This window comes from Arachis ipaensis, chromosome B02, assembly GCF_000816755.2.
Source record: "Arachis ipaensis cultivar K30076 chromosome B02, Araip1.1, whole genome shotgun sequence".
Classification (NCBI taxonomy): Eukaryota; Viridiplantae; Streptophyta; class Magnoliopsida; order Fabales; family Fabaceae; genus Arachis; species Arachis ipaensis.
This window is the reverse complement of record NC_029786.2, coordinates 31,433,416-31,459,816: the sequence shown is the minus strand read 5'-3', so window position 1 is coordinate 31,459,816 and position 26,401 is coordinate 31,433,416. Positions and strand designations below refer to the sequence as shown.

Genomic DNA, 26,401 nt, shown 5'->3' with positions numbered 1-26,401 from the left:
CTGAAGAACGCAGAGAAGAAAACTCAAACGCAGCTTGGAGGAAGCACTGAATGAGCCCTCCATCTGGTCGCCGTTCTTCAACGTTCAGCCACCGGTGCCATTCGCATTGCTACAGCTTCGGCAGAACGTCGCCATTGTTCGCCACGTGTCTACCTCCTTTTTGGCCAAGCTTCTGCCTCTGTTTTCTGGCCGAGCCTTGTTCTGCCCTTTTTGGCCAACCCTTGTTCTGCCTTTGTTCGAGTTGCTTAGCCTTCTGTTCAGCCTCTATTCCGCCGCCTTTCAGCCACTGTTCAGCCATAGTTCAACCATCTCCGTCGCGTTTTAAAGCTCCCCCCTCTCCCTGTACTGTTTGAATTTCAGAACTGCTCTATCCTAGGGTATTTTTTCCTTTTTTTGTTCTTTCTTGTGTTAATTATTCAGTTATTGTTTTATTTGATTGTTGTTTTCATGATTAGTATGTTTTTCTAGTTCTTATTTTGTTGGTTTGCTGTAGTTTAAAATTTTAATTATTCTTTTTATTTTTATTTTCAGTTTTAATTGATCTTATTAACTTGTTAATTTGATAAATTATTGTTTTGGTGTTGTTCTTGACCTTTTGATTGTTATATTGTGTTTTGCTGTTGTTGATTTAATAAATTGTTTATTGAGTGGAAAATGAAAACCTGCCATGATAAACCTACTCCTGCCATGTTAAACCTGTCATGTTAAACCTACTCAATTCATTTCATTATTGGCATTCATAACAAGGCTTTTAATTTCATTGCTAGAGTGGTGGTAATCTTGATGAAGCTATAACGATGTAGGCATGGATAAATTATAAGCTTGATATCTAACACACTTTATTCCACAAACAGAAATTTCACATGACAGAAAAAAGAAGAAGAAAGAAAACACATTAAGCTTTGCACGGCCTCTGATCTCCTCTGGTTGTTCTGCTAGGCAAATCCACAAACAAGTCTCGCAAGCCACAAGGGTTTAGATAAGTGAGAGATTAATTTATATATAGAGGTATTAGAAAGAAGCTTGATTTGGAGGTAATTAATTAATAATGACGAGCCATGATGTATTACATTATGATAATAATGATGGTGGTAGGGGTTTGCTTACAATACAGGGAAGGAAGAGTAGTAAGATCAAAAGGGGTTGGTTGATGACTCTAGTACTAATAATAAATGGTTTTGAGAAGGACCTCAAAGATAATAGATACTTTCATCTCGTATTTTTTCTTTGCTCACAAGTTATATGTTGTTGCTGGTAGAGTAGTAGTTGTATTTGCACAATAAAAATTAAATCTAATTGTATATTTATATATGATTGATGCTGATTTAGATTAAAGTGGTAGTGGTGGTGGTAGTAGTATATGTTATGCTGCACCACTTGATTTTTATGGTCTAAGTAATTGATGTATCAAGGAAGAAAAACTACTGCAAGTTATGGCAGAATTTGACAATTAATGACAAACTTGGATGTTGGCATTTTATGGTTGATTGGTTGTTTTTGTTATTTGATTTTTGAGTTTGTATTTGAATAAGATTATAACATTCTACTTTATGTAGTACTTTTAATTTGGATGATATTTTAAAGTTTATATTAGACTATAATTATATTTTAGTGTATTTATTTATATTTTATTTATTATTTTATTATAAAATAGTTTTTTCCAGTTCATTATAATCGAATCGATTAAACCAATAAATTAATAAACTAATAACTAAAACGGTTCAATAATTAGTTTGGTTTTTAGAACTTTGAAAACATCATACCCACGCCTCTCACACCTAAGGAATGATTCATATTATTATGGATGGAGGAACTACCAGGATTTTGGTTAGCAAGGTCAAGAGCAAAGAGATTTCAATGTCCCATATCCTATCCATCAAGAACCATCATCTCCTTTTTATTCATATCAAGAGCCACCCTCTCCTTACCAAAAACCATCCTCCTTTTACTCATATCAAGAGCCACTATCTCCTTATTCATATCAAGAATCATCATCTCCTTTTTCATATCAACAACCATCAATGTTAGAGCTTGCCATGAAAGAATTAAGGAACACTACTAAAAATTGCATACATGATATGAGAATGAGTGTAAAAAATATAGAGAGACATGTAGAGTTGATTACCAAGTATTGGACAGAGGAACAAGCAAACTCCCTCCCAAGAGAAGCAATGCAAATTCCTATAAAAGAATATGAGGGAATCATTCAAAGGAGTTTATCCTCTAGTAAATCAGAGAGCCATACAGGGTTGATTTAATTAAACCATTAGTCTAAGAAGTTTTTGATAAAGGAGTCCTTCCAAACACTGCACAACACTTAAGCCCCGAAAAAGAAGAAGAGTTAGAAATGCAAGAGCAAGAGACCCCTGTACCAAGTGAAACCCCAATGAAGAAGGAGGTTGTAAGGGAGGAAAACAATTATGGGAATTTACAATCCAATGAAGTAGAGAGTGGCATAGAGGTTGAGTTCATTGAAACACCAATTCAAGAAGTTCTTGCTGAAGGGTACATTTCACCCATCACACAACACCCAACTCCTAAAATCAGAGTGGTGAAGGAAATCAAGAAAAGTACTGAAAAGGAGATTGTGACCAAGAAACAAAAGATAACATCCATGAAAAAGAGAAGGTCAGCAAAAAGCAATCGAACCCTTATCCCAACATGCAAGTTGAATCAAGCTAATAACAATAAAAGAAAGCTTGTTAGGAGGAATCAAATTCAAGGGCACTAATTCTCTCATTTCCTCCCTTGGAGTCATTTCTTTTAACCAACTGGAAGAGGAGGAAGAAAATTCAAGAGCAACTATCAAGCTAGTGACATTAAAGAAGCGCTAATTGGAGGCAACCCAAATCTGAGTATCCTTTGATTTTGTGTTTAGTTTTATTTTCATTTATTATGATTTTTATTCATAGATTCCCTTGGTTTATTTATGTTTATGGTCATGCAAAGTGTTTAGAATAGGAACAGGAGAAATCTGAAGGAAGAACAAAACACCCTAGAGAGGAGTTCATTCGGGTGCTCTGGCGCTAAATGCCAGGCTAGCGTTCAGCACCAGAAATGGCACAAATTTCAAGAAACTTTCTGTTTGGGTCGCGCTAAATGTCAGGTTGGGCGTTCAGCACCAGAAATGACATGAAAAGTGGAGTTAGTTCTGTTTGCTTAGCGCTAAATGCTAGGAGCGGCATTTAGCACCCAAGATGGCACAATTTACAAAAATTCTATTTGGCTGGAGCTAAACGTGAACCTGGGCATTTAGCGCCAGCCCTCGTCCCTTAGAAAAAAAATACTTTTTCTTGCCCTTATATTACTCCCTTCTTTCTTTTGCAATATTTTTTGTTTTTACTTATCCGTGCTTTTTATGTTCCTCCCCATTTTCAGTTTTTCTTTGCTTGGGGACAAGCAAACTTTTAAGTTTGGTGTTACAGAGCGAGCTCTCTATTTATATTATTATCAATGGCACCAAAGAGAGGTGAATCATCCTCACAGAGGAGCACAACCTGAGGAGTATGATGGCCACCAGAATAACTAAGGTGGTTGAGTTCCTTTCATTCTATTTACCTATTTCAGTTCTTATATTATTGATGGGATATTTTGGTGAGAAACGAATCCCTCACAAAACATCACAAAACTAACCGGCAAGTGCACCGGGTCGTATCAAGTAATAAAAACTCACGGGAGTGAGGTCGATCCCACAGGGATTGAAGGATTGAGCAATTTTAGTTTAGTGGTTGATTTAGTCAAGCGAATCATGATTTGGAGCCCAGGGATGAGTTTCAAGTTTCTCTTGCCAACGTTAGCCTCCAAGTTAGGGGGCTAACGTTGGCTCAAACGTGGGGAGTCCAGGGAGTGATCTTCATGCCCAACGTTAGCCTCCAAGTTAGGGGGCTAACTTCATGCCTCCAGGATCAATTTCACTTATTCCTTTCTTCACTTCTAGCCATTCCTTCTTGCTTCAACCTTTCTCCAAGCTTTCTTCACCTATCATTAATCAACCAAACTCATCAAAGCTATGCTCAAAATCATGAGATATTCAATCTTTCATAATATGCAACAAATATAGCCTAAAACCTCATGAAATGGTATGAATTCATATATGGTTGGTTCAATCAAGGGAAACATGAAAATCTACTCAATTAGCTTGCTTGTAGCTCAAGAAAGTGCATAATTCTAATGAAAACTAAAGAAAAAGACTAGCTAAAAAAGGCTAGGATGACTTGTCATCACAACACCAAACTTAAAGCTTGCTTGTCCCCAAGCAAGAAATAGATTTATGCTCCAAGGTTCTTTTAATTAAGATGGGTTGAGGAATACTTGTATAGTGCAGTGAGTGAAGTGATCAAGAATTAGTGGGGTGAACTCTAAATCATATGCTCATGCAAGGGCTTCAGTGCTCACTAGTCCTTACATATTGGGAGTCGTAGGTCTTTAGGATTTTCATCCAATTGGTATCATGGAGATCTCTTTATATGTAATCACCTTGAAGCAGCTTATAGTTTCTGTGCTTTGGCCTCGACTCTAAGTATCATGTGTCAAAGCGGCTCTTTAGATAAGCTTTCAATCAATACTCCTAAACCAGTTGGTTTTAAGGTATTAGGTGTTAAAGCACCCCTCAGGATTTACTTGCTCAAGCCTCTTTCCTTGACACATCTCAACCACAAGCATTTACTAGGATAACAACTCTTTGAGTTTTTGTTTCTTTCTTTCTTTTTCTGCCTAGTAATTGATGCTCAGAGCCTTGGGCCATATTCTTTTTATTTTTGTATTTTCTTTTTTTTCTTTTGTTTTGTTTGCTGCTTCTTGGATCAATAAATTTTTGAGAATCTCCACAATACTTCTTTGAACTTCATGTCCCGCCTATGAGCTCCCATGCAAGTTTTCACAAGCATGCAACCTCAATACATGATCATACAACTAGAACCACCACTTCTCCTAATCTTTTGCTTGCCTCAAAATTGTTTAATTCCTCAATCCTTCTTTTCAAAGAACTTTCATGTGATGCATTTCTTGAAAATGGAGTGCAAACAAGTTTTGAAGATAAGAATGTTGTGAATGATCAGACACCTTGCTTATTGAATTGTAAAGAAAGATTATGCTATGCAAGCAGGCAGGGCAGATCAGGATACAGTCCAACTTTCAATCACAGCAATATTTGATGTAAAACAATCACTTAACAATACAACCTTTTGGAGTTCGCTTGCTTTCCTTCTTCTCATCATCATCATTGCTGGCCTTTAGGTTCATCTTTTGTTTTTTTGATTGATGATTCTTAATCCTTCCAAAAGCTTGCATGGACCTCTGCAATGATATTGAAAGTTGCTTGTTCCCCAAGCACTTGGAAACAATGGTTAGTCTGGCTGATTTATTTATGGGCTTTTGAACTTACTTTGGTGTGAGAACACCAAACTTAGTACCTTGCCAATGGTCCTTGTGCATCAGATTAACCATGTGTAAAACTCTTTTTTTCTTTTTCAAAATTGACAAAACTGGAAACTAAAGAATAGCAAAATAGTTAACTAGTTTATCTAGCTGCTTGAAGCTAGCATTATGCAGAAGGTGAGAATATGTTTTAAATGAGATTTTGGTGGAACACCAAACTTAGAATCCTTCATTCTCCCTTATATTGTTTTGGTGTGCAACACCAAACTTAGCTTCTTGCAATATAGATAAAACTAATTAACCTTTTTATTGATATAGATATGAAAAGATAGTTGCCTCCGGTTGGGTTGCCGCCCAACAAGCGCTCTTTTATTGTCACTAGCTTGACATCTTGCTCTTTGATTATGGAGGCTGGAAATCATAATGCCTCAGTTTTTCTCCTCTTGCTGTAGGATTCCTTTCCTCCATGACCTGCACAATCACAAACAATCCAAATGAAAATTGGATATTCTCATGCCAGAATGTAATCAGAGGATTAGTTGACACCATGTGTCAAACAGTTGGTAAACTTGAGAGATTAATGAACGAAAATCACTTCTCTCGTTTATTTATCAAGCTATGAGAATCATATTCAGCAAGATAAACCAAGAAAACTTCACTCTATTGCTAAAGTGAGGTTTCAGTTAGCTCAGGAAAAAATTCAAACAGTTAGTGTGTCAGTCAAAAATTAAAGAAAAAGTGCTTGATCTAAATTGCCACCTCACTTAATCATTGTCAATCTAATCAATCCCCGGCAACGGCGCCAAAAACTTGATGGGATATTTTGGTGAGAAACGAATCCCTCACAAAACATCACAAAACTAACCGGCAAGTGCACCGGGTCGTATCAAGTAATAAAAACTCACGGGAGTGAGGTCGATCCCACAGGGATTGAAGGATTGAGCAATTTTAGTTTAGTGGTTGATTTAGTCAAGCGAATCATGATTTGGTTGGGTGATTTGTGATTTGCAGAATTTAAATTGCATAGAAAGTAAAGAGTGCAGGAAATTAAATTGCTGAAACTTAAAGAACAAGAAATTAAATGGTAGAAACTTAAAGTGCAAGAAATGTAAATTGCAGAATCTTAAAGTGCAAGGAATATAAATTGCTTGAAATGAAAAGGGAATTGGGGAATGGATTTGCAGAATTTAAACAAGGAAAAACTAAATTGCATCAAACAGAAGAGGGAAAGGGAATTGGGATTGAACCGGATCTTGAAGCAGTAAAGTAAATGAACAGAAAAAGCAATAAATAGGGAATTGAAATGAGAAATTCAGATCTCAGGACCCAGAGACTAGAAAACCAAGTCTAGATCTCAATGCCTTCCTAGATCCAACAAGAACAATAGCAAGGAAGTTGTAAATTGCAAAGAAAAGAGATGAAGAACAATGAACCGGAAATGGAATTCAATTAACAGTAAAGAAACAGAGAGATCCAAGATTGAGATTGAAACATAATTTCTTCAATTCTCCAATCCAAGATCCAAGACAAGTGTAAAATAAAATTGAAAGCAATGAAAGCAAAGAAATTAAAGTTCACTCAGTAACAAAAGCTCTCTAAAAACTCTTATGAAAATTCCAAAAAGAAAGCTCTCCGAATAACTTGAATTCTATCCTATTTATACACTTTCCAAAATGATCTTCAAGCCTTGAGTTGGGCCTTTGTTCTTGGTGGAATTGGGTTGAAAGAGGCCTTGGTTGATTGCTCTTGAAGTTTGAAGAAGAACCGAAGTGAACCAATTGAACCGGTTTTGAAGTTAGCCATAGTTGGTCCCAATGTTAGGGCCAAAGTTAGGGGTCTAACTTTGACCCTAACTTTTCATAGCAGCAAGCATTGCCTCCAGGATCAATTTCACTTATTCCTTTCTTCACTTCTAGCCATTCCTTCTTGCTTCAACCTTTCTCCAAGCTTTCTTCACCTATCATTAATCAACCAAACTCATCAAAGCTATGCTCAAAATCATGAGATATTCAATCTTTCATAATATGCAACAAATATAGCCTAAAAGCTCATGAAATGGTATGAATTCATATATGGTTGGTTCAATCAAGGGAAACATGAAAATCTACTCAATTAGCTTGCTTGTAGCTCAAGAAAGTGCATAATTCTAATGAAAACTAAAGAAAAAGACTAGCTAAAATAGGCTAGGATGACTTGTCATCAATTATTTATCTCCATTTTTCTAGTGCTTATTTGTGTTCTTTTTGCATGATCCTATTTAGAGTCAATAGTTCTATTGATATTTAGTAGATTTAGTCATCTTTAAAAAAAAAATTATGCTTGTTTTGAAAAGAGGTCTCATATATTTCTCACTGAACTTGAAAAAAAAAAGAGAAGAAAAGAAATAGTATAATGCATAAGACTTGAGTTATATATTTTGCGTTGTTTTATTTTCTCAGTCCTATATTGTTTTTAGTTGCTTGAGGACAAGCAACAGTTCAAGTTTGGTGTTGTGATGCGTGAGCATCTTTTTCTTATTTTCCTGTTATTTTAGATATGAATTTGCCTGTTGAAGTAGCAGAGTTAGTACTTAAGAGGATGCTATAACCTAGAAACCTAGAAGATTATGAACTTCAAAGATGTCATGCATAAAACCCCATGAACCAGGATTGAATGTCTTTCAATAAGGGCTTATATCTCTTTGTGTTCTCATTCATTCTTCTTATGATTTATCACTTGCTTGGGGACAAGCAAGATTGAAGTTTGGTGTTGTGATGCCTAGGCATCTTTTGCTAGTTTCACAAGCCATTTTCTATAGTTTTTACTTAGTTTCATGCATTATCTTCATGCACTTGGATGAGTTATCTATGCATGTCTTGATTCATCAAACATTAGTGAATTATAATCATTTTCATAAGATTTATGCAAGCATTACTTGATGCAATGAATGATGCATGATCTGTGATTATAGCAAAGCTTTGATGCACTTGTTTGATTGATGATAGGCAAGGAGAAGCAGAGAAGAAGAAGAGAGACTGTGGCGTTAGTGGCCAAGTTAGCACACTAACTCAATGGTTAACGCTGGCTCAATGAAGAGGTGCTAGCGTTATTGGCTAAGTTAGCCCACTAACACTAGTGCTAACGTGCCCAAGGAAGGAGAAGAAGCTAGCGTTAGTGGCCAAGTTAGCCCACTAACGCCAGTGCCAACGTTGCCAATGAAAGAGGTGCTGGTGTTAGTGGCCAAGTTAACTCACTAACGCCAGTGCTAACGTGCTCGAAGAAGAAGAAGAAGCTGGCGTTAGTTGCCAAGTTAGCCCACTAACGCTAGTGCCAATGTTGGTCAAGGAAGAAGGGAATGTTAGTGACTAAAGTTAGCTAACCAACACCATTTCACAAGGAAGAAGGTGCCAACGTTAGTGTGCTAATGCCACCAACGTTAGCACACTAACGTCTTCGATCAATGAACAAGTTAGGGGCTGGATGAATTGTCTAGTGTGCGTATGCACCAGAGGAAAATTTGTCAGTGTGCGCACACACGAAACAGTGTGCGTACACACAAGTGGAAAAACTCACAAGGATGCACACGCACATGACAGAATGCGTACGCACAACAAGAAGAGCTTTAATGGCAACGTTAGTGTGTTAACGCCAGTAGCAATGCCAGAATGGGTTTGAAGGCAGCATTAATGGCAATGTTAGTGCATTAACGCCAACTTGGAAGAGAATTGTAGCGTTAGCAACGCTGTTAACGCCAAGTACCAACGCCAGTTCTAGGGGCATTCATGCAAGTATGAGAGCGTTAGTGAGCTAACGCCAGCGTTAACTTCAGAAAGGGCCACTCCTAACTTGCTTTAAGTAAGGCCAAGAGCCTACATCCAAGTACTTGAAGCATTTGAAGATTAGAGAGTAGTATATATAGGAAGAGTTTTGAACTTAGAGAGAGACTCGGGAGCTTAGCTGAGGACTCTTAGTTTTACACACTTTTACATTGTGCAACTTTACATTTGCTTGTATTAAGGCTTAGTTTATTTTCATGCACTTTCAATTTCCTGCAATTGTTCTTAGAGCGATGATTAACTAAACTCCAATCATTAGGGGGAGGAGCTCTATTGTAATTCAAATGAATTAATGAAATTCTTCTTCTTCTCAATCCGCTTGTTGTAGCTAAGGGAAAACTTCTGTGTTTAATATATCTATTCACTACCGGAAGGGGGTTTAGATCTACTTGAATATCTATGTGAGCCTTGGAAGAGGGATCATAGAATTCAGTTTGAAGCTCTTTCCCTCACAACTCTTTGGATCAATAAATTCCTAATTTGAATTGAGATCCTGAGAACTTGTGTGGCGTATGAATTAGAGAATTGAACTTAACCTCTTCTCATGAACAATTAGATCAAGGAATTGGCAATTGATTGTGTTAAGAGAAATTGAGTTGTCAAGGAATTGGGATTCAGTTATTACAATCCGCCATAGATCTACTTCATATGATTGAGAATGAAGTTGAGACCCATTGATTCATGATGGATTATGATATCTCCAATCCCTAATGAATCATACCCATTATCTTTCTTCTACTTAATTGCTTTGAATTCCTTATTTTCTTTGATTCCCAGTGCCCCGAACCCATTTACAGTTCATGCAATTTACTTTTCATAGCCCTTTAAATTCTTGCTTTTACTTTCTTGCCATTTAAGTTTCAGCTCTTTAGTTTCTTGTCATCTAAGTTTCCGCCATTTACATTTCACAATTTACTTTCAGCTCTTTATTCTTCAGCAATTTAAATTCAGTATACTTACTTTCCTTATCAATTACATTTTGTTCATTCAATTCCACCAAAATCATCAAATATTAGCTTGACTAGATAAATCACTTAACTAAAGTTACTTAATCCATCAATCCTTGTGGGATCGACCTCACTCAACAGTGAGTTATTACTTGGTGATTCGGTACACTTGCCGAAGAAATTTGTGTTGTGCAAATTTCTAGTCGTCAACTATACATCAGAAAGAAGGTGAGGCTTCACGGTGTGCTAAACGCCTCTGTATTGATAAAAAACCAGAGCATCAAAGATTTCAATTCCTGAATTTGATAGTTGAGACAACGGAGAAAAGCTACACAAATTCGAGTTAAGATTTTCACTACAAAAAGCTGACATTAGAGTTATAAGGACCTGAAGAGAAAACTTTTCAAGTTTGAAGAAGGAAGTCCTGTATTCGTGAAGGTTACTTCAACAAGCTGGAATCAATGAGGAAATCAAGACTAAGGGGTTGAAGCCGAAGTGTTTTAGGCCCTGAGTTAATGGCAAGAACGGAGTAGTGGCGTATCGGGTAACTCTATCCCCATATCTTTTGAACCGGTACGATGTATTTCACGTCTCAGTTTCAGGAGTACACTTATGATGTCAATCATGTATTAGGACTTGACCAGTGCAACTGAAGGAGAATCTAACACTTCAAGTAACTTCGGTTAGAATTGATAATATGATATCAGTGCTAAGCAGCTACATAGAGGAGGAGTTCTCGTTAGCAGAGGATGCTAAGGGTAGAGCTAGAATTGGAGAACACACTTGAGGACTCGAATCGAATATGCGGAAGGACTACCCACACCTCTTTTCAAGTAACTAGATCTGAATTTTGAGGGCAAAATTCTTAATTAGGTGGGTACGATGTAAACTGCGTAAAATTAACAAATAATTAACTAATAAATTAAATTTGAATAAAAGAAATTAGGAATGTTAATTTTAAAGTTTAATTGGATAGAGCTAATTAAAATAAGAATTTTTATACTAATTTTAAAGAATTTGGCCCAAGATTGGGTCAAACGGGCCGAACCGGGTAAACCGGGCCCAAGGCCCAACCCAATCAGCCCTTACACTTAAAGAAGAATCACTCTTCTTCCTCATTCATGCTGTTCAACACTAAAGCATGCAAGGGGGAGAGAAGAAGAGAGCTCAAACCCTTAAATCCAATTCAATCTTCCATAACTTTCAATCCGCAGCTTCGATTGACGATCCATTTGTGGCCACGCGTTCATCTCAGAGTCCTCTTCAATTCTATTTAAATAAAGTGGTAAGAACCTTTTTCATTTGCGTCCAGTTTCCTTTCCTCTTTCTGTTTTGCGTTTTTGTGTGTGTATAGAGTGATTTTGATGATTTTGATAGTTTAGGTACAATCTAACATTGGATAATTGTTGGATTATACTCTAACCATCAATGAGTAAGGTAAGAAAACTCTAAACCCTTGTAGTTTGTCCAATTTTGTATACCCTAGTGCTAATTTAGTGAATTGTATAATTTAGATTGAATTTCTGATAAATTGGAGTTTGAGTTGGTGAATTGGAGCTCTTGGAACTACCCTTGGGGGCTGGAATCATCGGGGTTGATTAGGAATCTTAAAACTTGAATTTTGGTGGTTTTAAGCTTAGGGGAGAAATCGGCCAAGGTATGGTTTAGGTTTCTCGTATTTAATATATAATGTCCTGTGAAAACTTAGGCTAGACGACCTTAGGATAAGAATGAATGCTTGAGTATGCAAATTGTTTAGTGTTTAAATGACATATCTTGAACAAGGTTGAGTCTTGGTCTGTTGTTGATATTGGTGTTGGAATTCTAAATGATGAATTGATGATGTTTGATAAGGTAGGAGGAGGAATACGAGTTTGTAGTGGTTTGTTGATGAATTTTGTTGATTAAGTAATGAATGTTTGGTATGAAATTATGTATATGTTGATGTTTAATTAATTGTGGTAAGATGTGGAGGTTTTGGCATTTTAAATGGTATATTGCTGTGTTGGATATGTGTAAGGGAAGTAGGAGTTGAGTTTGGTTTTAGTGAAAATTGAGGTTTTAGGGTTTTGGGAAAAATTGATTTTTAGCTGAATTTCGGTGAGCCATAACTCGACTTTCGGACCCCCAAATGGTTTCAAGCTTGTTTCATATGAAAATTGGGTCCGTGAAATTTACGCCGTTTGAAGAACGGATGAAAATTGATTTAAAACGAAAAAGTTATGCGCGTCGGAAGTTTGGGATTCAAAACTAAAATTCTGCAAATTTTTCTGATCAAGAACGCAGTGTATGCATACACATACCCCTCATTTGCGAAGGGTCGCTTCTGCCCGGTGCACATGCGTACGCGGACATGGCTATGCATATGCGAAATGGACCAAAGTGCACGCCCACATGTACGCATGACCTGAGGGTTTTGCGTACGCGAACTTCAACACACGTGGCTATTCATTTCTGTTTGGCACACGTGCGTATGCGGGAAGGGGCTGCTTATGCGTTATGGGCCAAATTGCACGCCCACGTGTACGCGTGACTCACATATACGCGTGGACCCTGTTTTAGCAAAAATGTATTTTTATGTTTTAAAGTTCAAATTTCAACCTCTAAACCTCTATTTTCATTCTTTTAACTCTAGATCATGGTAATAAGTCTAGTAATAAGTTGAAGCTAGAAAATGGAGGTAACTTGGGGGTGAAGCAAAGTTAGAAAAGTGATGAATTATATATGAAAATGTGTATACTTGGAGTGTATATGGTACCATGGCTTAAATGATATGATTAAACAATAATTACAAATGATTATGAATGTTTATTTGGCTTATATACTCTATTATCTGAGATACGAGTTTCCCTGGGTAAAGTATCGTGGCTTGCTACCACGTATTCCAGGTTAAGATTCGATACTCTGTTGACCCTACGTCGTAAGGGTGACCAGACACGTATAAATTCCTGGGAATGGTACCTCCATTGAGCAATTTGATATATATATATATCGATTATGAATGCTTATGTGACTTATGCACTCAATTTTATCTGAGATACGAGTTTTCCTACTTAAAGAACAGTGGGTTGCCACCACATGTTCCAGGTTGAGACTCGATACTCTATTGACCTTACGTCGTAAGGGTGACCGGACAAGTATAAATTCCCGGAAAAGATACCCCCAATGAGCAAATTTTATATATGAGAAAAATCTATGCATAGACTCTTGGGGATGAGCAACAGGGGACAGTCCAGGGTTTAGCAGCCGAACTTGTCGGGTTGCCTTGATAACCGACAGATGAGACACATTAGCCATAGGACAGGAATACATCATGTGCATATTATTTTCTTTGCTTGTTTGTGCATTAATTGGGAATGCCCAAGTGAATTATTATGTTAATTGTTATATTTGCTAATTGTAGTACTTGTATACTAGCTGTGTTTGCTCTTGTTTGCTTGTTTGTCTGTGCAGTAACACTGGTGTTGGAGGATTGGAGGAAAGGTGGGGAAGTTAGGGAGTTTAATCTAGTTTAAGATTTGGTTAAGATAGAATCTTAGAAGATCACCCATTATGGTTTCTGTGTCAGTCCTTTAAGTCTTATAATCTGAGTGTCGGCATTCTAGGATTGCCTCTGGCATTCTCAGGAACTTATATCTTTTGTACGTAGAACCTTTACCATGCTGAGAACCCCCGGTTCTCATTCTATATGGATATTTGTAGTTTTCAGATGCAGGTCAGGTGGCACCTCACTAAGGCATGTTGGAAGATTCTGATAACGAAGATCTTTGTCTTTGGGGCTTTATCTTATGTATATGTATATATGTAGATACTTTTATCTCTATTGCCTATGTATTTAATGTATTAACTTCCTCTTAGAGGTTATTTTGGAGATATAGGTTCTGTAACTTTGTATTTTGGGCTTATTTTGGGTTCTCCTATATATATGTATATATGCTTATGTGCTCAGGCCGGTTTACCTTCGCGAGCCGAGTTTTGAGCTTTGATATTTGTACCTTGGAACTCTCTTTCGGATATATCTATGTTAGCTTCTCTTATCTTATTCCATTTATCATTTACGTGTCGTGAGTGTTGCGCTTTTCATTTTACCGTTTTCGATTTTAAACCTTTCTTCAAAGGCTCCTAGAATAAATCTTTTTCAACTATATTATATATATAAGTTTTTATTTTGGAGGTCGTAGCGCCTTGCCGCCTCAGTTTTACATCCTAGGTGTAAAGCTCTGTGTGGTAGGGTGTTACATAATAAACTTTAGGGCTCAATTTTTCTGTGCCAGTTTTAGGTTTACCATACTCTGCTTTTGTCTTCGTGAATCTGCGGGTTTACTCTAATTTTGATGAATTTTTTTCTGCAATCGGAACTTTTTTTTACCTAAAATTCATGTTAGACCATTGCTTTCGACCAAAGGCTCTTTCACTTATTATCATTCTATGACTGTTAATTTTCTAAGTGGTTATGATTTACTTGGACGAACATTGAATCTGTTCTGTTCTATTTTGTTAAAGTAATTTGTAATTCAATTTGAGCTATTTGTTTGATAATTATTTACAACTTTCATTGTTAGGTATAAGACTGTAGTATCTCATTATAGTGTGAAGAAATAAGCTTCGTCTCTATAAAGAGTAACTTTGAAGTGTGACTGTAAACTAGCCAGACTCTTAAAAATTTTTGTTCTTAGCTTGAAATCTCTTTTGCACCTTTTCAATGACAAAATAATCAAATTTTCTTGTACAAATATTTGATTTCATATTTTCAAGTCAATTTTTCCTGTAAGCCATCTTGTCTAAATTGTTTTCTTATGCAGGGCTAGCTTAGCTTAGCTGCTTCTGTATGCAAAAATCTGCATTGCCATGTAAAATATTAACAATTATGTATGCGTTGTTTGCACAATTTAAACTGAATTTCCCATGCATCGTCTAGGAAAATGAAGTTAGAGGAAGAAAGAATTGAGGCCGAGAAAAGATGGGTAATCTTTTTTCCCTTCTAATCCTTACTTGGATAGAATGTGTCTCTGTTAATATGAAATGAAGGTTTCCATTTTTAAGTAGGAGTAGGTGGTAACAAACCTCTGCTAGTAAGCTTTACATATAAACCTGGTGTTACGAAAATCTTGCTGTCTTTCTAACTTTTAACTCCATATTAGTTTTTATTCCGAAAATCCATTTCATTTTCATATATTATTGTCTTCAATGCTGGAAAATTTACAACTACTTTGATACTTCTTCATTATCAGTATAGTTTTCCCCCTCCCATATGATTATTGTATACATTCCTCAGTATCTGAGTTTCTAGTTCTGCAAGTAAAAGAGGAGGCACAACAACTTGCTCAAATTTTTGAAATAGTTGGGGATTTCAAGGTAAAGCAGAAAGCTGGTAAAGAAAAACTAACTTTTGAAAGGTAAGGCTTGTTCTATGCAATTTTGAGCTGTTGATTTATGCTCTATATGAATTATGCTTCTAAATTTGCTTGCTATTCAGTGTTACAGCTCAAGATCTCGTTGACATTATCAAGGCGCAGCTTCATAGGTACCATCTGTCTGATGTACACAAGTCTTTCTCTTTGAGAATTAGGAGTACCAACTAGTCTTACGTAACCTAAACTTGATTACATTGATTCTCTTGCAATTGTATCTGTTCTGTTCTCAAAACAACTACTTGTGAATATCTGTTTCTAGCAAGTTTAAATTTCAGATATATATATATATAATTCATCATTATCAATCTCTATATTAATCAATTAGCTACATGTTTCTGTTAGTTTATTTTTATTATTATGATGGCATCTATCTTCAGTTAATCTCGTGTGGCTCTAATCTTTCTTTAATCAATCAAGCCTAGCTATTCAAATTAGTTAAGAAATGAATTTGCACATGCACCCTTTAAACTCTATTTCTACTCTGTTCTCTACAAGCCTAGCTCACACATGTTTAACATTTTGGATGAGATTTTTTTAAAAAAATAGTTTTACTCTGCAGAACGAATAGCATAACGAATGTAAAAAAGATTGTGGATCCCAGATATTTCTGGGAGGACTTGATATTTTTTGGTTTTTTAGAAGTTAATACTCTGAATGGTCCTAAATTTTTTAGACGTTAGAATGATGTATGCAATATTTAAGTGGGAATGGCTTTTCCAAGTTACAATTTTAATTGTTTATATAACTTCTGTTTGTGACTATAATGTAGTACTATGCTACCTTTAGTCATTGAGACTCTAAATATGCAACACTTAATGTTATGATAAGGCAAAAAAATAGATAATTTTACTTATGAATTAATTTAATAGGTTGATTGATTACAACCTTGGACAATAGGGATTGCAGATATTCTGAGAACTTTCCATAATTTTATCGTTTTCCGAAACTCTTTTCGTGTTCTTACTCTTGAGAAGCTTAGATTGGTGATTGTATAGTATTGTCACTTTCGTGTATTCAGATTATAACTTATTTATATGCTATTTTCTTTGGTTCATTTTCAGGTGGAGCCTCTTGTGAAAATGGTACCCACTAGCATGGCCAAAGAATTCGCTGGTAAATGCATGATGAAAATGATATGACATTTGGGATATCATCAAGAATGGCTGGCCTTGTTTTAACCACTTTGTCTGTGCATTTATGTAAAAATTTCAATGAAATTTTGATAATTAACTTAGTACTATTGTCTTTGTTCTTGATACATTGTAAAAACCAAACATCATATTTGGTTCTATTGCTAATATCAAATACTGGTTATTTTGAAATACTATAAATGTTTGGATATAAGTTAGATGAAAACTAGATGAAAAATTATATTTATTTTGTAAGAAATCAGGTTTATTTTGTAATAGAAAAATCTAAAAAAAATTATTTTACCTTACTGACGGATTTACAGTCGGATTTTCCATCTGTATTCAGAGTTTGGAAAGCTTTTCCAAGGCTCCAATTACTGATGGAAAATCTATCGAAAAATTTGACGCTACATACTAACAGAAAATCTGTCGAAAAATCAGACGGTTTAAGCGAAATGGAGGTCACGATTACCGAGGGAAGATCTGTTGGTAACAAAAAAATCTGTCGGTAAATTAACGACAGAAAATCTATCAAAAAATTTGACGGTTTTTAAGCGAAAGAGGGGACCATTATCGAGGGAAATACTGTCAATAACGGAGAAAAATCTGTCGGTAAATTATCGACGGAAAAAAAATCGTCGGTAAGTAATTTCCGACGAGGCTTTTACAGAGGGACAAAATCCGTCAGTAATTTCGTCGGTAATCCATCTGTAATGAAGACCAAATATGTCTGTAAATTCATCTGTAATAAACAATTTTTTGGTTGTGATATTTAATTAAGAGTTTATTAGCATGAGTAGTTAAATCATCTATGATGATATGCAAATCTTCTTTAGACGAGTCAAAGTAATCTATCTCATCAAGTTGTTCATGTCTAGCTATGAAACACATTTGAGCTTCATGTTTAGATTCATCTTCATCATCCAAATTGTTTTCGAGGAATTCCGATGAAGCCATTAGCACCTTCTTCTATTCTCTATTCGTCTTATTCTCTTTCTTGAGCTTAGGACAATCGAATTTGTAGTGGCCAGCCTCCTTGTAATGATGACAAATGACTTTACTGAGTTATTTCTTGTATTTCTTTGAGCATGAACTTCTACTCTTGTCTTTGTTCTTCATCAAGTTTTCCAATCTCCTAGCCAAAGAACAAGTTTGTCATTGGATAAACTATCATTAAAACTTCTGCCAATGATTCAATTTTGGATTTTAAAGGAACTCCTTTGCTAGCAATTTTCTTCTCAACTTATTATAGGTCATTTTGTTAAAATTATTGCTTTCGTCTACGACTGTACATTTTGTTTTCCATTCTTTTGTCATACTCCTTAGTATTTTCCTCGCAAAAACCTGTTCAGTATGATTCATTTTCATAGTATCCAAGCTGTTTATCATAATTAAGAATCTCTCAAATATTTCATCGATGCGTCCTCCTTCCTTCATAGAGAATATTTTATACTCCTTTCTAAGCATATATTCTTGTCTAACTTTACATGTTTTATGCCTTCATGGGTGATTTGGAGTTTATCCCAAATCTCTTTTTCTATTTTGCATCTTAACACCTTTTGAAATTCCTCAAAGCTAATGGCACAGTGCATCATGTTAATAGCCTTGGCATTGAGCTCGACTTTCTTCTTATCTTCATTATTCCACTCGATTTCTTCCATTGGAACTACTTTACCTTCAGCATTGGTCTCTGTTGGAACATCTGGACCATTCACAATTATTTTTCAGATATTATAGTCCATGAACTGTACGTGTAAGACTCCACATTTTTGGAAATTAAAGCGTAAGTTATTTATAACTTATTATATTTGTTGATAATTTTATTTAAAGAGAATTATTTTTTCTAAAAGTAATTAAATTAAATTTTTATGATACTTTGAGTTTAAAATCCATTAGGATTTATAAAACTTTCTAAAATAATTGAGTATTTTCATATTAGGGATTTAAAGTATTAGTAATTGAAAATAATGAGAATTTTATATGTTTTAAATTGAATTTTGAGATTTTTAATTTTATTTTGATGAAAAAATTAATTTGATTATATCTAATTTTTAAATTAGAGTACTTATTTAAAAAATAATTTATAACTTGATAACTAAATGGTATTCTTAAAAATAATTTTATTCGGTTACACTAACGGAGGGGGGAAAGAAGAGCGAATGAAAGGAAAAAGAGAGAAAGGGGACTGAGGTAGAAGAAGAGGAAGGAGGGGGAGCTACTGCCGTGCTGTCACGTCCAGCTCATCGTCGCACCGCCACCGCACCACATCACCGTCGAGAGAAGAACCGTGAGGGAGGGATGCGATCCCATGGCCTGGAGAGGATCCCGCTGCTGCGATGCCAGAAACGCAAGTCAGGGCCGAGAATGGGGAGACATCGTGGAGATGCCGTCATTGTTCCTTCGTCGCCGTCGTTGATGGAGGACGCCGCTGAGGAGAGGAGCCCAACACCGTTGCCAAAGCTCTCTTATCGTTGCCGAGCTGTAACCGCCATTGAAGAGCTCGCAAAGAAGGACAAACATGGTGGTGGTGGACTGTTTTTGCCACCCATGCTGCTGTCACTGTTGAGCTACTGCTGGAGCTGTCAGGAGTCACTGCCACTGCCATTGGGTCTGAATGGAAGAGAGGAGGTGATGGTGGTGGATGTTGGTGTTGTTTCAAAGCCAGTGTGTCACCCCCAGAGCTTCTTGCCGCTGTTCTGCCTGCCAAATGTCATCACCGGAGCTGCAGCTGCTCCGTTCTTTGGATTCTTCTTTAAATATAGTAGGTTGTCTTACTCCAAAACTCTTATAGTCACTGTTCTGTTATATATTACTGAGATTTTTGCGACATTAGTATCTCAGGATTGAGTTACTGTTGTTGTTTGGTGCTTCTATGGCTATCGCTATTATAGGAAATGGTCAGATTTGATGCCGCTAATTTTGGACCAAGAGAAAAGGGTTTTTTGACACGTTTGGCTTTGTGGGTTTCGACTAACTGAGATACATTTTTTTTAAATTTATTTTTTATTACAAAATTATTATAACTAGATTTGATGTGAAAAATATATTTCTGTGATTATGTGAGTCTTATGAATGTGATTGTTTGCTTGATAGAATTATTGGTTGTTTGAGTGGTGTATGGTTGTTAATAAAAATAAATTTGGAAATTTAATTTGATTGAGTATTATGAAAAGTGATTTTCTTGGTTTTGGAGTTGAATTGATATTGAAAAATAAATTTATACTAAAAATGGTTGAAATTAGAAGTGGTTTGAGATTTTAATGATTTAATATTTAATATTTGAATTGGTTTGATTATGAAATGATTTGATACTGAAAAAGGTTGAGAAGAGTTTGATAAATGGTTTGGTTGGGACCCTTGAAAGATGGTAGAAGTTTGAGTTTTACAGGGGATGCTATCGAAATTTTTATAAAAATTGGAGGCTTCATTTGAAATGGTTATTTAGAAAGATTTGGATTTAAGGGTTATATGATTTGATTTTGAGTTATTAAGAAAAGGATTACGTTTTGAGTTTGATTTATTTAGAAAAGAATGCATTATATTTTGAGTTTCGATTTTTGATGAACAAAATGGGAGGTGTGATGAGGAAGAGTGTGATAATAAGGAATGATGATGATTGAATTTGAATGAAGGATTATGCAGATTGATTTAAAGTATAATTTTTGAATGAATTGAATGATATTGAAAATGGATTCGAAAATAAAATTTGAATCTGATTGAGATATATGTAACCGGGTAAGAGGCAGTGACATTGTCTACTTGCTCCGGATAAAAGTTCGAGACACTGGGTAAGAGGCAAGGGTTGAGTTTTGTCACCACTTACTCTGGATTGAGAATTCTAACACCGCCTGGGTAAGAGGCAAGGGGTGAGGTGGTCCCCTAGCTCCGGGTACGCGAGTAAGATGCAAGGGTTACGGTTTGGTCTCACTTGCTCCGTGTTTGGTGTTCCTGTCTAGGGTTTGCTACTAGACATGTTGGGTTTTGCTATATAACCGACAGATGAGACTCATTGACCATAGGAAAGATATGCATCATATGCATTTGTATACTTTATTTGGGTTTGAATTTATTTTGGTTTGCCTAATTGCTTAATTATTATTAACTCATATCTGAGCCATTTGCTATAACTGCTATCTATACCTGTACTTTTCTTGTCTGTTTGCCTGTGTTAATTTTTGAGAGATCCCTTTGACGGGAGGAAGAGGTGTTGATAGTTGTTTTTGGTGTGGTACTTTTGAGGTTGACTATTGGTGATAAGTTGATGATAGTGTTGATTGATTATGTGATGGGCTGGAGGCCATGATTGGTTTCTGATTGAGCTTTAGTTAAGTATGAAAAATCAAGCTGATTTAGCATAGATTAATTAACCTATGCTTGGAACAGGTTGGTCATTCATACAGTCTAGGAAACTTTTGAGATTTTTCTTATAAGAAAAGAAAGGTTTTAGATTTTGAATAATTAACTGATTTCTTTTAAAAATGTTTTGGATTTTTTGATGTAAAACTGTTGGTTTTTAAAAGATTCATAAGACGAGCGATGATCACTGTGCTTGAAAACATTTTCTTTTTAAATATATACTTATGAAAATTTTAAAAATTCGTGGTGAGACCTTGTGGTCAGGTTCTCACCCCTACAACTTTATCTTTTCAGGAATCGGATTAAGAAGCTTATGAAGAGTTTAATTGCATTTTGCTTATACAGTATTTGTTATATTAGCTTAGTTATTATTTATTTATCCCTCGCTATTATTATTGTATCGTGTAAAGAGCGTTAGGAGACATGATGGTTATATTTGTAAGTTATTGTGTGTGTGTGTGTATTTGAGTACTTGTGATTAGTTTGTAAGTATGTATGAGCGTTTTCAAACAAAAAGTATTTTCAGTTTTTAAAAGAATAGTTTATACGGTCTTGAGTTTTACAAAGGCTCATATTTTATTATTAAGTATATGGGAGTCATCATAATACCCCTTACTATTAGAGTGGTGCAACCGGAAACGTGACATTCTGGTAGTAAGGGTGTTACAGTATGGATATTCTCATTCTCTCCCTTCAGTAGGTATAGTTTTTGCCATTGAAGAATGGTAGTCTGTTGTTTGACTACCCTTTGGTGAGAGTGTAAGCAACTATATTTGCTCCCATATTGGCCATTTAGATCTTTTCTCCAAATTGTTAGACTTGATGCCTAAGATCTTGGCTCTTGATACCAACTAAAAATTTTTAATGGCCTAAGAAAGGGTTGAATATATGGCCACTTTTAACTTTTTAAATATTAAGATAGAAAAACAAATTCGAGCTATTGATTCTGCAAAGTTTGATTTAGTGATTATGCATGAGACAATTTATTTTTGTCTTATAACGTGCAAAATAAAAATAGAGCAGAGAAGAAAATATTGTACCACCATATATCCTGGTTTAGTCACTTTGTGTAATGTGATCTACATCTAATCTCCACCACAACTATGGTTGAATTTTTACAATCTTTTTCAAAGATTACAAACACCAATTCACTATCATTCTTGGATATAATGCTTGATCTGCTCTCCTTGTGGCTACTTTTTCTACATTTTCTTGGAGGCCATTTATCCTTGGTTGTACTACTTGAATCAGCAATTTTGATTTTATCTTTGGCTCCAAGTTTCATCCTTTTTTCTTTATCAGTTTGATGAGTAGAGACACCAAATGTCTCGAGGCTTTTACCTAAAAATGCTTGATCATAGTGCAGCAACTATAAGCCTTTATGAGTGTCTTTGTTAGATCAAATTTAGTAACAATCCTTTATTTTTTTCATTGTCCAAAAAGAGTGATTTGCTGAAAAATCTAGACCCATTTTGTCCATACCAAAAGTAATGTGGGACTTTACTAAAATACACTTCATCAAATAAACATTTGGGCTTTCAAACCCAACCAAATACAATATGTTTGTCATCATCAATTTAAATAATATTGTTTGCTAGAAGTGCGGTGGAACAGATTATGCAAGAGATTATTTCTCTTTTATTTCATATTGTAGATCAACACAGAGAAAGGAAAAAAAAGTGATACAACCATATATCCTGATTCAGCCTTTATGTACAATGAAACTTATATCTATTCTCAACCACAATTCTTGGTAAAATTTTCACTATAACTGATATAATTGACTCAATTATAGTCACCAATTCTAATTAATTAAAATCCTACCGATTCACTATCTTAGGCTCACAATCTTTGAAGAAAAGAAGACTCAACTGCAAACAAGAAGACCATGAGTTGGATAGAATTGTAATTGCAGTGATTTGAATTGGATCTGAAGTGGCATTTTGGGAGTTAAGAGTAGTATATAACCCCAAGTGAACACTTCAGAAAGGAACTTTACTAGACTTCTTTTTGCACTCTTATTTTGTACTTTTTACTTTTGATTCTTCTCTGTAAGCTATGAGTGGCTAATTCCCATTCATTGGGGTCAAAATCTATTGTAATGTGATGGATCAGTAGCAATTTATTTTCAACTTCAATTCTTCTTTTATTGCTTATTTAGGAAGAATATTCGTTCTTCATTGCAATGATTCAAATATCTTGAGAAAGAATTTGAATCTAATTGAATTCTATGAGGATTTGAGAAAGGAATCATAGAATTGATGCTTGAAGTTCTTCCTCCCAATTGATGTGAATTTGGGTTTGAGATTGATATGTGACATATAATCAATCCATGACTTGATTCTTGAAATTATGTGGCTCTAAATCAGAGACCAACCTTCATATCTTCTCATGAGCAATTAGATCAAGAGATTGGAAATTGATCAAGTTAAGAGAAATCAAATCACCAAGAGATTGGAGTTTGATTACTTATGATTTACCAAGAGATCAATAATTGAATGATTGAAGTAGAGATGAAACCCAATTTAATCCAGAGAATTCAATATCTCTAAAACCCCAATGATTCCCCTTTCATTCTCTTAATTCCCGTTCTTTGATTTCATTTGCTTAATGCTCTTTTACATTGTTGTGTTTATCATCTTGCAGTTAAATATTCCTGCAATTTAGATTCCCAGCTTTTACATTCTGTCATCTTTACTTTCTATCTTTTTATTTTTCAGAAATTTATCTTTCTAGTCATTTAATTTTCTACTCTTTACATTCAAAGTCATTTACAACTTTTGATTACTTCTCCCTCAAGTCATTTATATTTCATGCTTGTTTCATTAATTGTTCATCATCAAACTATGAATTGTCTAACTAGATTACTCAATCAGTCATTGCTTGCTTAATTCCTTAATCCTTGTGGATCGACACTCATTCACCATGAGTTTTACTACTTGATACGACCTGGTGTACTTGCCGGTAGTTATGCGATATTGTAAAAGCCTGTATTACTTATCTGCTATTTGTCCTACTTGCTGTAATTGTATCCTATCTGCGTTTTCTTTTCCTATCTTGTATGTCTTTGCAACTGAGAGATCCCTCATGCTGGTGAAGGTGACGCTGAGGATAGTTTCACTGGTGAATAAGAGGCTTGGTGAGACAGACAGTGCAGAGTTAGATTAGAATTAGAATTTCCTTACATAGATTACCGATATTACTGGTTTAAAATTAATTTTTAAGTTTGAATATGAGTGCCAAAGTTCTAGGAATGCCTATGGCTTTTCTGGAACCTTATATATTATCTACGTGGGTACCTTTACTATATTGAGAACCTCCGGTTCTCATTTTATACATGGTGTTGTTTTTCAGATGCAGATCGAGAGGAACCTCATTGAGCGTCTGGATATTCCCTGTGCAAGCGAAGATCTAGTTTTGGGGTTGTTATATTTTGTATATAAGCTATGTATATACGTAGATATATTCTCTACCTGTATATTTTATATTTTGTCCCTCTTATAGTTTGATTAAAGTGAAACAGGTGTTTTGTTTTATGTTTTGGGATACCTTTGGCTTATATATATATACTCTGGTCGGTCTTAGCATCGTAGGTCAAGTTTGGAGCTTTATATCTGTATTTTGAAACTCTAATCTGTATATATATGTTTTTACCCTTCTTTCGATCTTATTTATCCGTTTCACGTTTATCCGGACGAGTGTGACGCAATTGTATGGTCTTGGTTTTGCTTATCTTTTTCCTTCAAAGCTCCTAATTAAACTATTCTTCACATATATCTATGTATGTATTTTGTTTTTAAAGTTCATAGTGCCTTACCACCTTTGGTTGACGTCCTAGGAGTAAGGCTCTGAGTGGTAGGGTGTTACATTATAGTATCAGAGCAGTTCGTTTCTATAGAGCCTGAGGGATGGACTAACTATGCTTCTGAGCATACTCTGGGTGTGTGTATATGCTAATTAGGATATCTAATTGATATATGTAGTATACTTGTTCACGAACATACATTTGGGACTTTGAAGTACTAAACTTGAGATATCGAGACTCATCACCTTGATATCAATTGTTTGGTGTGAACAGGAACTAAATAGCGTCTCATGGGCGCGGTCGTGGATGAGGTTGAGGTCGAGGACGGAGGGGCAACAAGGTAACCGTACCGGTAGGTAGTCTGACTGACTTCGTAGCTGTGATGGGGAACATAGCTACTGCCATTAATGCTGCAGCTATTGCAACCAATCGAGTAGTGGATAGGATGAGACAACAAGCTGGAGATAACAATGAAGGTGATAATGGACATGATGGGGGGGTAATATTTTGAATGCAGTGGTACCAATGAAGATAGCGAGTTTTCTGGAGTTATTTAACATGGGCGGCCAAGTAATGGGAGAAAGCTCGAGAAGGACTGTGGTGGCAAGGAGTGATCGCCAGGAATCGTACAAAAAGAAAAAGGGAAAGAAGATCACACTAAGGAGACAGAATACTGGTACTCACTCAGAGGATTCGACTTGCCTGGGATATAGAAGGTATCATCCGAGCAAGCCGTGTAGGGCCGGACTAGGCGTATGTTACAAGTGCGGGGAATCCGGGCATATGTCTTGGAATTGTCCACACAGAAAAGGCTGGGACGCAACTAAATCCGATTCTCAAACCCGAGGTAAATGTGAACTAGTAGTTGAATTTTTAACTACTTTTCATAATATTGGTATGTAGCATTCATTCGTAACGCATGACTAAGTTGTGAGAATTGTGAATTCTAAATGAATGATCAACCTATGACTTCCAAGTGTTGAGTCAGAGCGATATTTGGTTAACATAGAAGAGTGGCTAGGTTCTTGAAGGATAATAATCAGAGTGATGCAGTGGAAGCGTGTTAGATTGTGTTAAAATGTTCAATTGATTTATGTCTACGGGATCAGAAGTGTCGATAGTCGCAGAGAATTATTATTTGAAATTTAGTTATAGTAAATTGCAAGAAAGAGGAATGACACGAATTTAACTTTTAGCTGCTAATTGGTTAGATGGCAAGAGAGGTTGAGTTTGCGATAGACTTGGTGTCGGGAGCCGGACCAGTTTTGATTGCATTACATAAGATGACCCCGTTATAATCGGCAGAACTTATAATCTAGTTGGAGGGAGAAGTAAAAAAGAAGTCCGTTCGACCAAGTGTTTCCCTGTCAGGAGCACTGGTTATGTCGGTGAAGAATGAATTGATCATCTTCCCAATTGTATTTCTTACTTGCATGAATATTGTCTCTTCCGGGATGAGCCTGAGCTTGTCTTGGTATAATCATGTAATCCTTGAATCTTGGGAACTTGCGGTGAGTAGAGTTTCTCTCCTTTGCAAATCCTATTCTTCTAAAATCAG

At 35.7% G+C, this 26,401-nt stretch overlaps 1 long non-coding RNA gene across 1 annotated transcript; it reads left to right on the top strand.

The window, feature by feature from the left end:
• On the top strand, window positions 1-22,906 carry LOC110268805. Its single transcript, XR_002357328.1, has 3 exons — window positions 1-377; window positions 20,047-20,055; window positions 22,896-22,906. It is a non-coding gene; the product is annotated as an uncharacterized LOC110268805 (long non-coding RNA).